We start from the raw sequence: 12,262 nt of genomic DNA, 5'->3' as shown, positions 1-12,262 counted from the left end.
TGCCTGACAGGTGCAAAGTGTGTTCATGTCCCCAATGCCATGACAAGTGGGTAGGGCAGGCGTCATCACCCCCAGTTTCCAGAGGAGGAAACTGTGTGGCAGGGATGGCAAGTGATCTGTCCTTCCCTTTCAGTAGTAGGAAACTGTCACTGGGAAGGGGCCACCCAGCCAGGGACTACATTTCCCAGCCTCCCTTGCAGGCAGTTAGCCATGTGACTTGGCTTAGCCACTGGAAGGTGGGCAGAAAGTCTGTACTACCTGCCCTTCTTTATAAACCCTGTCTCCTGCAAGGTCCAGCCTGTGTTGCCTCTGCTGGGTGGTTTTCCAGGCTCCCACAGGCAGAGCTCCTTCCTTCATCTGGTGGCACTGAGGACACGCATGCCTTCCTGAACTGTAGGTACTTAGCCACCATCCCGGCTCCTCTGAGCATGCCATGGAGCAGGGCCCAGTCTATGTCCACCATGCTTGGCTTCAGACCTGCCTGGGAGGAGCCACCTGAAGTCTGCTCAAGGAAAAGCAGTGGGTGGGTTTCTCAGAGATCAGAGCACACAGCCCTTGCAGCCTGCCTGCATCAGCTCACGAGGGCCAAGGCCACAGTCCTCCCACCAGCATTTGCCTAGCCCCAGCAGACCTCTCCCAGCTCTCACCAGGGCTGCAGCCACACTGGATCCCTCACCCCTCCACCAGCCTGCCCTCTGCCTGCCCACTCAGTTCCACGTCTTTTATGATTCTACTGTGATTCTGCCACCACACCTGTGGATGCTTTAGATTTTCCAAAGCACAGTCCACTTTATCGGGTGTCTGTCCCTTAGGTAGAAAGCTGGAGCTTCTGACAAATCACCTGCCCCCATCTCCACGGCCTCCAGGAGACTCCCCCAACCTGAGCTCCAAGCAGACTTGAATGTTTGCAGCCTTTCCGCTCCAGCTCCGCCCCTGGCCGCTGTCGCTCCCACAGGGGCTCTCAGGGCTTGAGCACATCTCTTCCAGTCAGGACTGGGTTTCCCAAGCTTACAAGTGCCCACTCTATTAACACCTTAATTTGGGCTCCAGGACCATTTTCAAATGGGCACAACAAATGCTTAATGAAGTGCGAGCTTAGTAAGCAATATGTCTGCTCATAATAATGTATTTAGAGATGTCACCCTTAGCTTAAAGGAAATCATTGGGAGAGCCAATTACATTTCAAGAGAGACTAATTCCTGTAAAGAATTGAAATTTAAATCAAGATTTTTTTTAAGGCTGGCAATGTTCTAATTACAGAGCCTGTGGCAAGTTCTGCTCCTCAGTGAAGGGTCATTTCATTGGAGAATTGCCTAGACACGTCTGAGAAGCAGGCGGCGCACTCGCTTAGGCTGCAGAAAGGAAACGGCATGTGTGTTACAAGAAGAATGTAAAACTCCATTCCAGCAAAGACTCACCTACCCACCACGCCGAAGAGACCACAGATCTGTGCCAGTTTGGAAAGGGCTGTGATTGCTTAAGTAATGCGCTGAAACTGTGTGGCTAACAGCAGAAGAGTTAAAAAGCTGAGCTCTCAGAGCCACATGCCCAGCTTTGCCTGGAGAAGGGGTATGGAAGGGCGAGAGAGCAGGGCTGGTAAGGAGGGGCTGCAGGTGCCAGGGACACTCAGCAGGGAGGAGGGTATGACCCTGGGCACATCATTCCCCTCTGCGTGCATGCACTGAGTGGCCTTACGTTTTTGGGGTGCTGGACCAGCAGGCTTTGTGATTCTCACAGATCTATACCTGGGGGACAGAGTGGAGGAGGTGTCAGGCAGAGGGTCACAGCCGCTGGCGGGAACTGAGTCTGCCAGTGTGCAGGTATGAAGCTGCAGGGGAACAAGCCAGTTTCATTTTCAAGGTTAGGAGAGTAACTCACATGGGTGAAGGCAACATTTCATATGAATTTGTTCTACGGCATCTGGCAAGGGAAGTGGACAGTGATAGCAGCAATGGCTCTGACAGAGTCCGAAGCAGAAGCTAAGCTCCTCTGTTCCCAGGTTAGGGGCTTAGAATGGCCACCAAGTATTAAAAGCCACGCAATGTCCTCTGTACCTTGGCTGCCGACAGATAGCGAGGTGGGGCAGCTGCCAGGCTGAAAAGAGTCTAGATGTCCCCGGGAAGTCCCTCCTGCCTATCTGAGCCTGCTGTTTATCACCCCCAACACACTCCTATCTCGCCTGTGTAAGCACCCACGAGTTTACCACCCTGAGCCAGGCTGTGCCGATGGGGCAGACTGGTCATGAAGCTCAGAGACCAAGGCAGAGCTGGGACCAGCACTTGGGCTCCATGAACCTCTAGTCTGTGGCCTGACCATTCTCAGGCAGAGGGAGAAAGGCGCGTTCACATGCTGACCCTCCTGGGCTCAAGCACTGCACCCCATGGGTTCCCTGGCCCTCAGGCTATCCTTGTGCCTTGCTGGGCTCTGTCCCTTCTCCTGCTGCATCCACAGGGAGGCTGACTAGATGACCCTGGGGGGTACTTCCAGCCCTAGATCCTGGATTCCACATGTGCAAAACATAATCTGCTGCCTACCCGCTGAGGGCTTCCTGCAGGAAGGGGTCTGCAAGCAGCCTCACACCTTCCCTCCACCACTGCCCTCATCCCCAGTCCTGCTTTCACTGGGGCATTGGCCAGGATTGCCTTCAGGGACAATCCTTCCTGTAGGCCAGGCTCTATGTCCTGAAGCACCGAGGTGCAGAAAGGGGAGGTGTCTGGCCCAAAGTCACACAGTGGTTATCAGCAGCAGATGCCCAGAGTCAGTGCTCCTGACCTCAGCATTCCCCAGACCTGACAGAGGGCCTCATGTAACCCTCAGTGTTCCATGTGAAGCCAGGCAGAGGGGGCGGATGAGAGGCGTCAGACTCTGAGCAAACATCCCCTCCACGCTGATCTTCCGCCTCCACAGCGCCCATGGTGCAGGGCTGACCGCAGGTCAGAGACAGCAGAGGGGCTGGGAGTAAAAGACAATGTGTGGCACCACACAAGGGGCTGTGCCGAGGATTGGAAATGGCAGGTTCTGATTGGTGGAGCCCCCCAGCCTGAGAGGCAGGGTGGTGACCGCCCCCTAGGGGTCCGAGGTCCCGAGACTATCTGCCAATCCTCGACCAATGCAAGGGTCAGGTGACGCCTTGTCCACACACAGCCAGGAGATGTGCTGTGACAATACATTCTCATTGGTTAAGGTCCCCATGAGGGAGATGCCATCTAACAGTTGAAGATTTAAAAGCAGCTGCCAGGAGTGGCTTCAGTGACTCCCACCTTCACACAAAAGGAGACGCGAGCATGAGCAAAGGAAGCATGAGCATTTCTGTGGAGAACAGAGGGGTTCATCAGGCAAGGAGTATGGCTGCTCCGGGCAGCATGTATTCTGAGCTGCAAGCAGCCTGGGGGTCACCTCTCACTCCCCTGGGGTACCGTGGAGGAAACTGAGGCCAGAGAGTACACTACCCTGGCCCAAGGTGCAGAGCAAGGCAGGCTGCAGGTGAACCCAGAGCCCCGGCCCCGCATCCCGAGCCAGCTGAGCCGGGCTCCGGGCCACATCTCCTCCCACCCTTCTTCAAGGCAGCGTGGGCTTCCGCACCTCGGCACCGTCATCAGCACCATCGTCGTTCAGGGAGGGCATTGCCCCCGGGGAGCTTCAACAGGCTGCTGTGCCTGCCAAGCTCCTGCATCAGCCACATCTCCTTTGATAGGACATCTTGCGAGGGCAAAGTCACAATGAGAGGTGTCTCTGGTGGGTGACCTGTCTAATGAGTCTTGTAAGGCTGGCAGAGGCCGGGGTGCTGGAGCTGTCACAGGCGTTCAGATCGCTCATTATCATCACAAAAAGCACCTCCTCATCATCAGGATTATCAAACGTGCCGGGCACGCAGGGCTAATAACAGGCCCCACCTCACAGCGCAATCACGGGCTTTAATAAAACATTACTCAGCCTGCAGCTGCCGGCCGCCGAGCAGGGTGCGAGGCCTCACCTCTCGCTTTTAGACCTAATTGCTTGATGCATATTTCATGAAGAATCCTGGGTAATAGTTATGTTAAATCGCTTCTTTTCATGATGAAATGACTTAAAAATACTTGCATATAATATTTATGCAGGAGAAGGATGGAAATTGGCCTTTGGGACTAACGTGTGGGACCCAGTTACAGGACTCCAGACACAGAAGGGATTTCTGGTATACCTTAGCTTGAAAGGTGCATGGGGAGCTGCTGTCCTGACCCAGATGTCCCCAGAACATTAGCCCTCAGGTCAAAACCATCTAAGGCTCCCCATGGCCAAAACAGATGTAACAACACCCAGTACTTCAAGAGCCCCTACTGGGTACTGGGCTCTGAGCTGAGCTGTTGCCACATATTATCTCATTTAAACTGTAGAGCAAACAACTTTAAGTTGTTAGAATGATCACTGTTTACAGATGGGAAAACTGAGGCTCAGGAAGATTGTGTCTCATGGGACATGGTAGGGCTAGGATTTGAACCTATGTTTGTTGAACTCCAAAGCCTGGCATTCAAGGCCCTGAAGCTCCCACCATAGCCTCATCTTCCTCTGCTCAGCTACCCGTTGGCCTCTTTCTGCCCCAAGATCTGGCTTCCCTGCAGCTTGGTGAGAACTGGAGGTTGAGAATCCTGTCAGCCCATTGTGATGTTTCTCAGCAGGCTGAGCCTTAGCCCCCTCTGGCCTCTGGGCACACATACATGCCTGGCACACAGCTGGGGCACTGTGCCCATCACCCATCCACCCATCTATCCATCCATCCATCCATCCACCCGCCCACCAGGGTCTGCCCAGAGCCGGGGCAATGAGGCCCCATGCATCCTCCCCTCCAGACGTAAGCTTCCCAGGGCAGGCTGGTGGCTGGTCGACCTTGTCCCTGACTGCGGCCCAGCAAAGGGAGAAGCTGCCCACTCTGAGGCTGGATACAGTGGATGCTTTCTCCAGTCAGCAACAGTCCCAGGACGAGCCAGTGAGAACTGGCAGAGTGGGAAGGACTGGGGAGCTTCCGGAGGGTCATCCCTATGAGGTGAGTACACAGGCACATGCTTTTCAAATCAGAAAATCTCCCCCAGGGAGGCCACAGGGAAGAACGCACCACAGCCCTCTTCCCTTAGGATTTGGAAAGGACTTATTCCTGAGGCCACTCAGCCGCCCAGTGTCCCCTGCCCAGGCCTAAATAAAACATGAATGTGAGACAAGTTTCCTTGCAAAATCATGGTCTTCTTGAAGGGGTAAGGTGAGCGCTGGCCCTGCCCCTCCCTACTCAGGCTCTAAGTGGCTGCGTCTTTTCTTCTTGTTGGGCTATTTTATTTTGGTATTTTTTACCCCTACTCTTTCTTATGACTTTATTTTCTATTACCCCAAAGAATGTGGCACAAAGCTGTTGGGCCATTTTAAACATTTAAATCTTACATTGTGCGAAGATTCCTGGGACAGGTTGGTGGAAGGAGAGACAGAATGAGCTTGTGCATTTAAAGTGCACTCAACCATCAGTTGCCAGATAATTCTCAGGTGAGGGAGGTGTCGCAGGTCCCTTGGCCTTGGGGAGAAGGGCAGCGAGTGCTCACACTCTGATCCCTGGGAGCACCGCCTCTATGCTTGGCATGGGGAAGGGCCCTTCCACCCCCACAGACATGTACTTGCTTCCAACAGGGTGGAGGCAAACAGGGAAGTCTGTGTGGAATTGAAGGGAGTCAGGCCCAGCTCTAATGCTAACCTGCTGTGATGTGGGTGAGAGCCAGCATGGAGGGTGACCATGGCAAGGTACCTCCGTGGTCACCTACAAGCCTGCAAAATGGGTAGTTCCTGCCATAACCCCACCCCCACCCCGAGGATGGCAATTCTGCCTCTTGAAAGCAGTGCCTTTATGACTCACAACTTCTGCTCTCCTCCTGCCGCCTCTTTGACCTCCAGGGAAGTGGGACATTTTGCTAGATCTATGCCTCTAAAGAAACTCTCCTCCTCACACCCGCAAGCACGATGCAGCCACTTCAGCAACACTAGTGCTAGAAGATTCGAGAAGCACTGCATTACCCATCTTACCGACTGTGGCCATGCTGCCAAGAGCTCTATGTACCTCTTCACAGCAACACCAAGAGATGGGCCTACAGATTCCAGGTGGGGAAACAGAGTCAGAGGGCTTAAGTGACTGGCCTGGGACTATGCAGCCACTGAGGCGAGAAGTGAGACTGAACACAAGTCCATTGAATCTTCACAGAGCCAGAGTGGGTGCCCGCCTGCCAGGCAGACACACGACCCCGTTCTCCCTCAATGTGTGGTAGATAAAGAGGGGGTAGAGATCTCTCTGAAGAGAATTAGGCCACTGTTTCAGTACAGCATTCAGCAAAGAGAGGGCCCTGCTATCTTAGCAGAAAGCCAAGAATCCCAAATGCATGGAGAGCTGTAGCCTGGACCTGGGCTACCTCCTTACAGACACTGCCCCAACACTGTGAGAGATGTGGCTTCTCCACAGCAAATATTTCAACAGTCCACCTCTGTGGTCCAATTACTCACCCAGAGCCCAGGCAGATCCCACTCGCACAGGGCCTGGCCTACCTCTGGCATGGCTGAGAAGACCTTAAATGCTCCCTTGGTCCATGACTGGACTAACCTGTGGCCTCCCAAGGAAGCTGGGAGGGCTGGCATTATATGCAAGATACCCACTGCACAGATGAGAAGACTAAGGGCCTGAGGGAGAAGCAACTTGCCCAGTCACGATGCAAGGCTATCAGGGCTTCCCAAGCCAGGGGACCAGGATGTAAGTGCATCTCACTGTGTGACTGGGTTCTCCAACTGTCTGAGGCGTGGGGCAGGGGGCATGGAGGCTCCTTCTAGCTGAGATGTTCTAATAGTCAAGGCAGCTGGGATAAAGGAGCTTAGGAGGCCACACGGCCAACACCTGCATCCTGCCCACAGCTTCCAAAGCAGCCTTCACAGTGACAAGCCAAAGACACACACACCAAGTTATTGTGAACAAACGTCTCGATGTAAACGCTGCTGAGCAAAATGACGTGATTTACAACCAAATAATTAGACTTTCAATAAACGCATCAGCAGCGATTAGCCTACCCGAGACGCCCGGGCATTTCTCAAGCTCTAAGTTGGCGGCCCAGGGTGAAGGCCTTCAGTAAATCATGACAAAAAGCCATCTCTAGGCAGGAGAGCTGGCAGATGCCTCTCCTGGCGAACATGTAGAGGCATAAGGCTCGTTTTAGCACACAAAGCAGTAGGTATGTCAAAATGAATCCATTTTGGGCAATTTTTCTCATGAGAAAACCAACACATTATCAGACAAGAGGTTTTTAAATGATGAGCGCTCAGGCTGAGGGAGTAAGCCTCCCATTACCAGGGGTGTGTAAGTGGGAAGGCAATGACACTTGGTGGGTGGATCCCGCTGGATGCCTTTTGTAGTCCCCCCTCAGGGTTCCCACCAGCCTCAGCCAAGTGCACGTGGAAACTGCAAGGAGGGCTGGACGCAGAAGCGGAGGGGGATGGTGAAATGCTGCCAAAGCTTCAGGAAAGGGAAACAGGGTCTAGGGCTTCTTTCTTTCCTTCCTCTCTTTCTCTTTCTCTCTCACTCTCTCTTTTCTTTTTTTCTACCTCTAATTGAGGACTCTTCTAGGAACATGAAGGCCTATGTGTGTCGGAAATTATTTTTCTCCACTCTTCAGCCCTGGGTGCTTCCCCAAAGGGAGGAAGTTCAAAGTCTGATCCCACTTATATCATTGGCTGGGCAAGTCCCCTCCCCCTGGGCCTCAACGTCTCCCTCTGGAAAAGCTGGAGGGGATCCCTTCAGTGCTGAGTTCTCAAGTCAGTGACGGACATGCCAGTGTGGGTGGGAGCACCACAGCAGGAGGAACAAGGCAGGGCAGAATGGCTCCCCTCATGGAGGGAGACAGGTGGGTACACTGGCCACAGTGGATCCTGGGCTTGTGGACAGCAAAATGACAAAAGCAGGCTTCTCATGCCTGTGCCAACAGGATGGACAGAATCCAGGCCAAGGGTGATCTCTTCCTACTGAGGACAAGGCTGTCTGAGCCCTTAGGCTCCTTAAAGCAGTGGCTCCTACCTGGGGCAATTTTGCACTCCCTCTTCCCTGGGGAATATTCAGCAATGTCTTGATACATGGGTGCTACTAGCATCTTGTAAGAGGAGGCCAGGGATGCTGCTAAATATCCTACAATGCACAGCACAGCCCCCACAACAAAGAATAATGTAGCCCAGCTTCCAACAGTGCCTAGGCTAAAGCCACACCACTCACTAGACGGCCAGTGCCTCAAATTCTGCATCCACAACATGGGAATAACCAGAGTCCACCCTTGCTGCTGTGGTGAAGGGCAGATGAGAACCTCCACACGAAGTGTGAACGTCTGACGAATCCTGGCTCGCCTGGCCCCTTATGTAAAGGTTTAAGACACAGAGCGGAATCTGCCAAATGGCTTGGTTCCAGAGGGCTCCAGGCTGTTTCCAAGGACAGGACCCCCTAGTCCCACCTGAGCAGCACATGGTGGGAGATGTACCGCATCTGAGGAGACTCCAGAGCAGGACCATGCAGAGGCTGGGCCAAGGCAGCCTCGGGGGAAGCCCCAGCTGCCGAGGGGAGGACTTGGAGCGCACAATGGCTTTTATAGCCCAAGGGGGGCCAGCACCCTGGGGTTGACCCAGGCAGGGCTGGAGAGGGGGGTGGGCCTTGGGGTGCCTGAGGATGGTGCTGTACGCAGCCCAGGCTCAGGGCCACCCAGACCTGTATCTGAGTCCCTGCCCTGAACTGTGCCTGGTCTGAGCTTCAGGTCCCTCATCTGGGAAGTAGAGCTTTCACTGTTCACCCACAAGGGTAGTCTGAGGTCTGGACAGCAGGGAAGCAAGGCTCGCCAGGTGCGGAGGTGCCGCCGAGTATGCAGGACGTCGTTGGAGCCTGGTCACCTGGGTACAAATCTGCACTCTTTGGCAGGCCCCTCGGATAAGCATGACGTGAAACAGGGGGCTGGCACTAGATTCCAGCTTAATGCATTTTTAAATTTTTAAATGAAGAACAGTGCCTTTCAGAAAATACTGACGCCAATGCAGGACTCAGGGTCCTGGCATGGGTCTTGTTCTCATCTGCTGGGCAGGAGCCACTGCACCAGTGGCCGCCTGTCTGGTGTGTCTGGTGCACCTGGCTGGCTCTGTGCTGTCTGGGCTGAGCACTGAGCTAGGCTTCCCATACGTCTGCTCTGTCATTCATGGCTGCATTGGCAGCCCAGAAGCCATGGATGTGGCTGCAGGAGCGTCTCCTCCAGTTGGGCAGCCTGCCTGGCTGCGGTGGGATACCTGGGTTCTGGCCCAGGTCTGTGGCTGGATGACACGGGGCAAGGCATTTACTGCCCTGAGATCGATTTCCTGAAACATCAAGTGTTCTTTCACCACAGTCTCTAAGGCACACTGTTGCACACAGGATCCACATGAAAACAGAAAAGGAAGCTGGGCGTGGTGACTCATGCACTCCCAGCACTTTGGAAGGCCAATGCGGGAGAATTTCTTGAGCCTAGGAGTTTGTGAGACCAGCCTGGGCAACATCATGAGACCTCATCTCTGTAGAAAATTTAAAAATTAGCCGGGCATGGTGGCACACGCTTGTAGTCCCGGCTACTTGGGAGGCTGAGGTGGGAGGATTGCTTGAGCCTGGCAGGCTGAGGCTGTAGTGAGTTGTGTTCACACCAATGCAGTCCAGCCTGGGCGACAGAGTGAGACCCTGTCTCAAAAAACAAAACAGAAAACGAACTAAACAGGAAACTGGTCATAGATGGTCAATGGCATTTATTAAGTGTCTACTGTGTGCACTGCTCTAAATGCAACATTTCTGAAGGAGACAAGACGCCAACCAGATACTCTGAGATCATTTGGTTCCCTGTCATCATTTTACAGATGACACTGAGGCTCAGAGAAGGGCAGAGGTTTGCTCTCTTTCCGCAATACAGCCCCTGCCCCATGCCTCTATTGCGGAGGATTCTCTGGCAAGACCAGCAGACTAGAGTCTGCAGTAATGGGGTGTGACAAGCTGGGGTGGGGGACGTGGCAGGGGGAGGGGACATGCAGGGAGGGGAGAGGGGAAGGAAGCAGCAATGCCCCCCGCTCCTCATTTCTCATCCCGAGTCACCCCATGGACCTTGGCTCTTGCTAAAGCACAGTGCTCACCCTCACCAGTCTCTTCCTGGCCCACCCTGGTGGGGACCTCCTCACCAACTGACCAAGGGTGTTCACCAGCACAGCAATGAAGCGGACTCACTATCCACAAAGCACCTTATCTAACTTAGTTTTATTTAAGAAAAAAAGTAAAGATGAGAAACTCAACAATCCTTATCAAAACCCCAATGTCATTCTTCACAGCAAAAGAAGAAACAATCCTAAAATTCATGTGGAACCATAAAAGACCCTGAGTAACCAAAACAATGCTGAAGAAGAAAAAAAAGTTGGAGGCATCACACTTCCTGATTTGAAATTATATTACAAAGCTATAGTAATCAAAACAGTATGATACTGGCATAAAAACAGACACATAGACCAGTGGAACAGAATAGAGACCCCAGAAACAAATCCAAACACATATGGGTCAACTAATTTTTGACGAGGTTACCAAGAAGACACAATGGAGAAAAGATAATCCCTTCAATAAATGGTGCTAATAAACTAGATTTCCACATGCAAAAGAATGAAACTGGACCCATATCTTCTATTACACACAAAAATCAACTCAAAATGGATAAAAGACCTAAATATAAAAATAGAAACTATAAAACTCTTACAGCCCAGGGGAAAAGCTCCTGGACACTGGCCTTGGCAATGATTTTTTTGGATATCATATCAAAAGCTCAAAATAAATAAATGGGACTACATCCAAGCTCCTGCACAGTAAAGGAAACAATAAGATGAAATGGCAGCCTACAGATTGGGAAAAAATATTTGCAAACCATGCATCTGATAAAGGGTTAACATCCAAAATTTATAAAGGACTCACATAATTCCATAGTGAAAAAACAAATAACCTGATTATAAAATGGGCAAAAGACCTGAATAGACATTTCTCCAAAGAAAACATAAAAAATGGCTGACAGGTATATGAAAAGGTGTTCAACATCAGCAATCATCAGGGACATGCAAGTCAAAACCACTATGAGGTATCACTTCATACCCAGTAGAATGGCTATTATCAAAAAGTCAAAAGATAACAAATGTTGGCGAGGATGCAGAAAAAAGGAAACTCTTATACACTGTTGGTGGGAATGTAGATTGGTACAGCCATTATGGAAAAGAGTAAAGAGTTTTGTAAGGAAATTAGAACTACAGTATGACCTAGCGATCCCTTTTCTGGGCATATACCCAAAGGAATTAAAATCACCATCTTGTAAAGACATCTGCACTCCATGTTCACAGCAGCGCCATTCACAACAGTCAGCATATGAAAACAACTGAAGGTCTGTCAAGGATGAATGGATAAAGAAACTGTGGTGTGTGTATGATAGAATACTATTCCGCCCTAAAAAAGATCTTGTCATTCACCACACAGGAATAGGCCTGGAGGACATTAGGGGCAGTGAAATAAGCCAGATACAGAAATAAAAATATTGTATATGGCTGGGCGTGGTGGCTCACGTCTGTAGTCCCAGCACTTTGGGAGGCCAAGGTGGGTGAATCACCTGAGGTCAGGAGTTCGAGACCAGCCTGGTCAACACGGTGAAACCCCGTCTCTACTAAAAATACAAAAATTAGCCAGGCATGGTGGCGGGTGCCTGTAATCCCAGATACTCGGGAGGCTGAGGCTGGAGAATCACTTGAACCCAGGAGGCAGTGAGCCAAGATTGCGCCACTGCACTCCAGCCCAGGTAACAAGAGCGAAACTCCATCTCAAAAAAAAAAAGAAAAGAAAAGAAAAATATTGTATGATCGATCTCATTTACATGTGGAATCTAAAACAAATTCAAATATGTAGAGATAGAGAAAAAAATAGTGGGTCCTTGGGGCAGGGTGGGGAGGAGATGAGGAGATGTAGGTCAGAGGGTACAAAAGAGCAGACATGCAGGATGAACAAGTCTAGAGAGCTGATGCACAAGAAGAGGACCACGGGTAATAAACAAATTGTACTTCATATGGGATTCATGCTAAATGAGTAGATGTTAGCTGCTCTAGCCACAAAAAAAAAAAAAAAAAAAAAAAAGGTAACTATGTAAGGTGAGGGATATGTTAATTTGTTTCACTATAGGAAACTTTTTTGTTTTGCTCTGTCACCCAGGCT

General features: G+C 51.4%; 1 protein-coding gene across 9 annotated transcripts in view; it reads right to left on the bottom strand.

The window, feature by feature from the left end:
* Positions 1-12,262, bottom strand: part of SHB (SH2 domain containing adaptor protein B) — a 214,599-nt gene that overhangs the window by 65,619 nt on the left and 136,718 nt on the right. The window lies entirely within an intron of this gene.

The sequence above is a fragment of the Pan paniscus genome, chromosome 11 (genome assembly GCF_029289425.2).
Source record: "Pan paniscus chromosome 11, NHGRI_mPanPan1-v2.0_pri, whole genome shotgun sequence".
Lineage (NCBI taxonomy): Eukaryota > Metazoa > Chordata > Mammalia > Primates > Hominidae > Pan > Pan paniscus.
The sequence above is the reverse complement of the archived record's forward strand: the minus strand, read 5'-3'. Positions and strand labels throughout refer to the sequence as shown.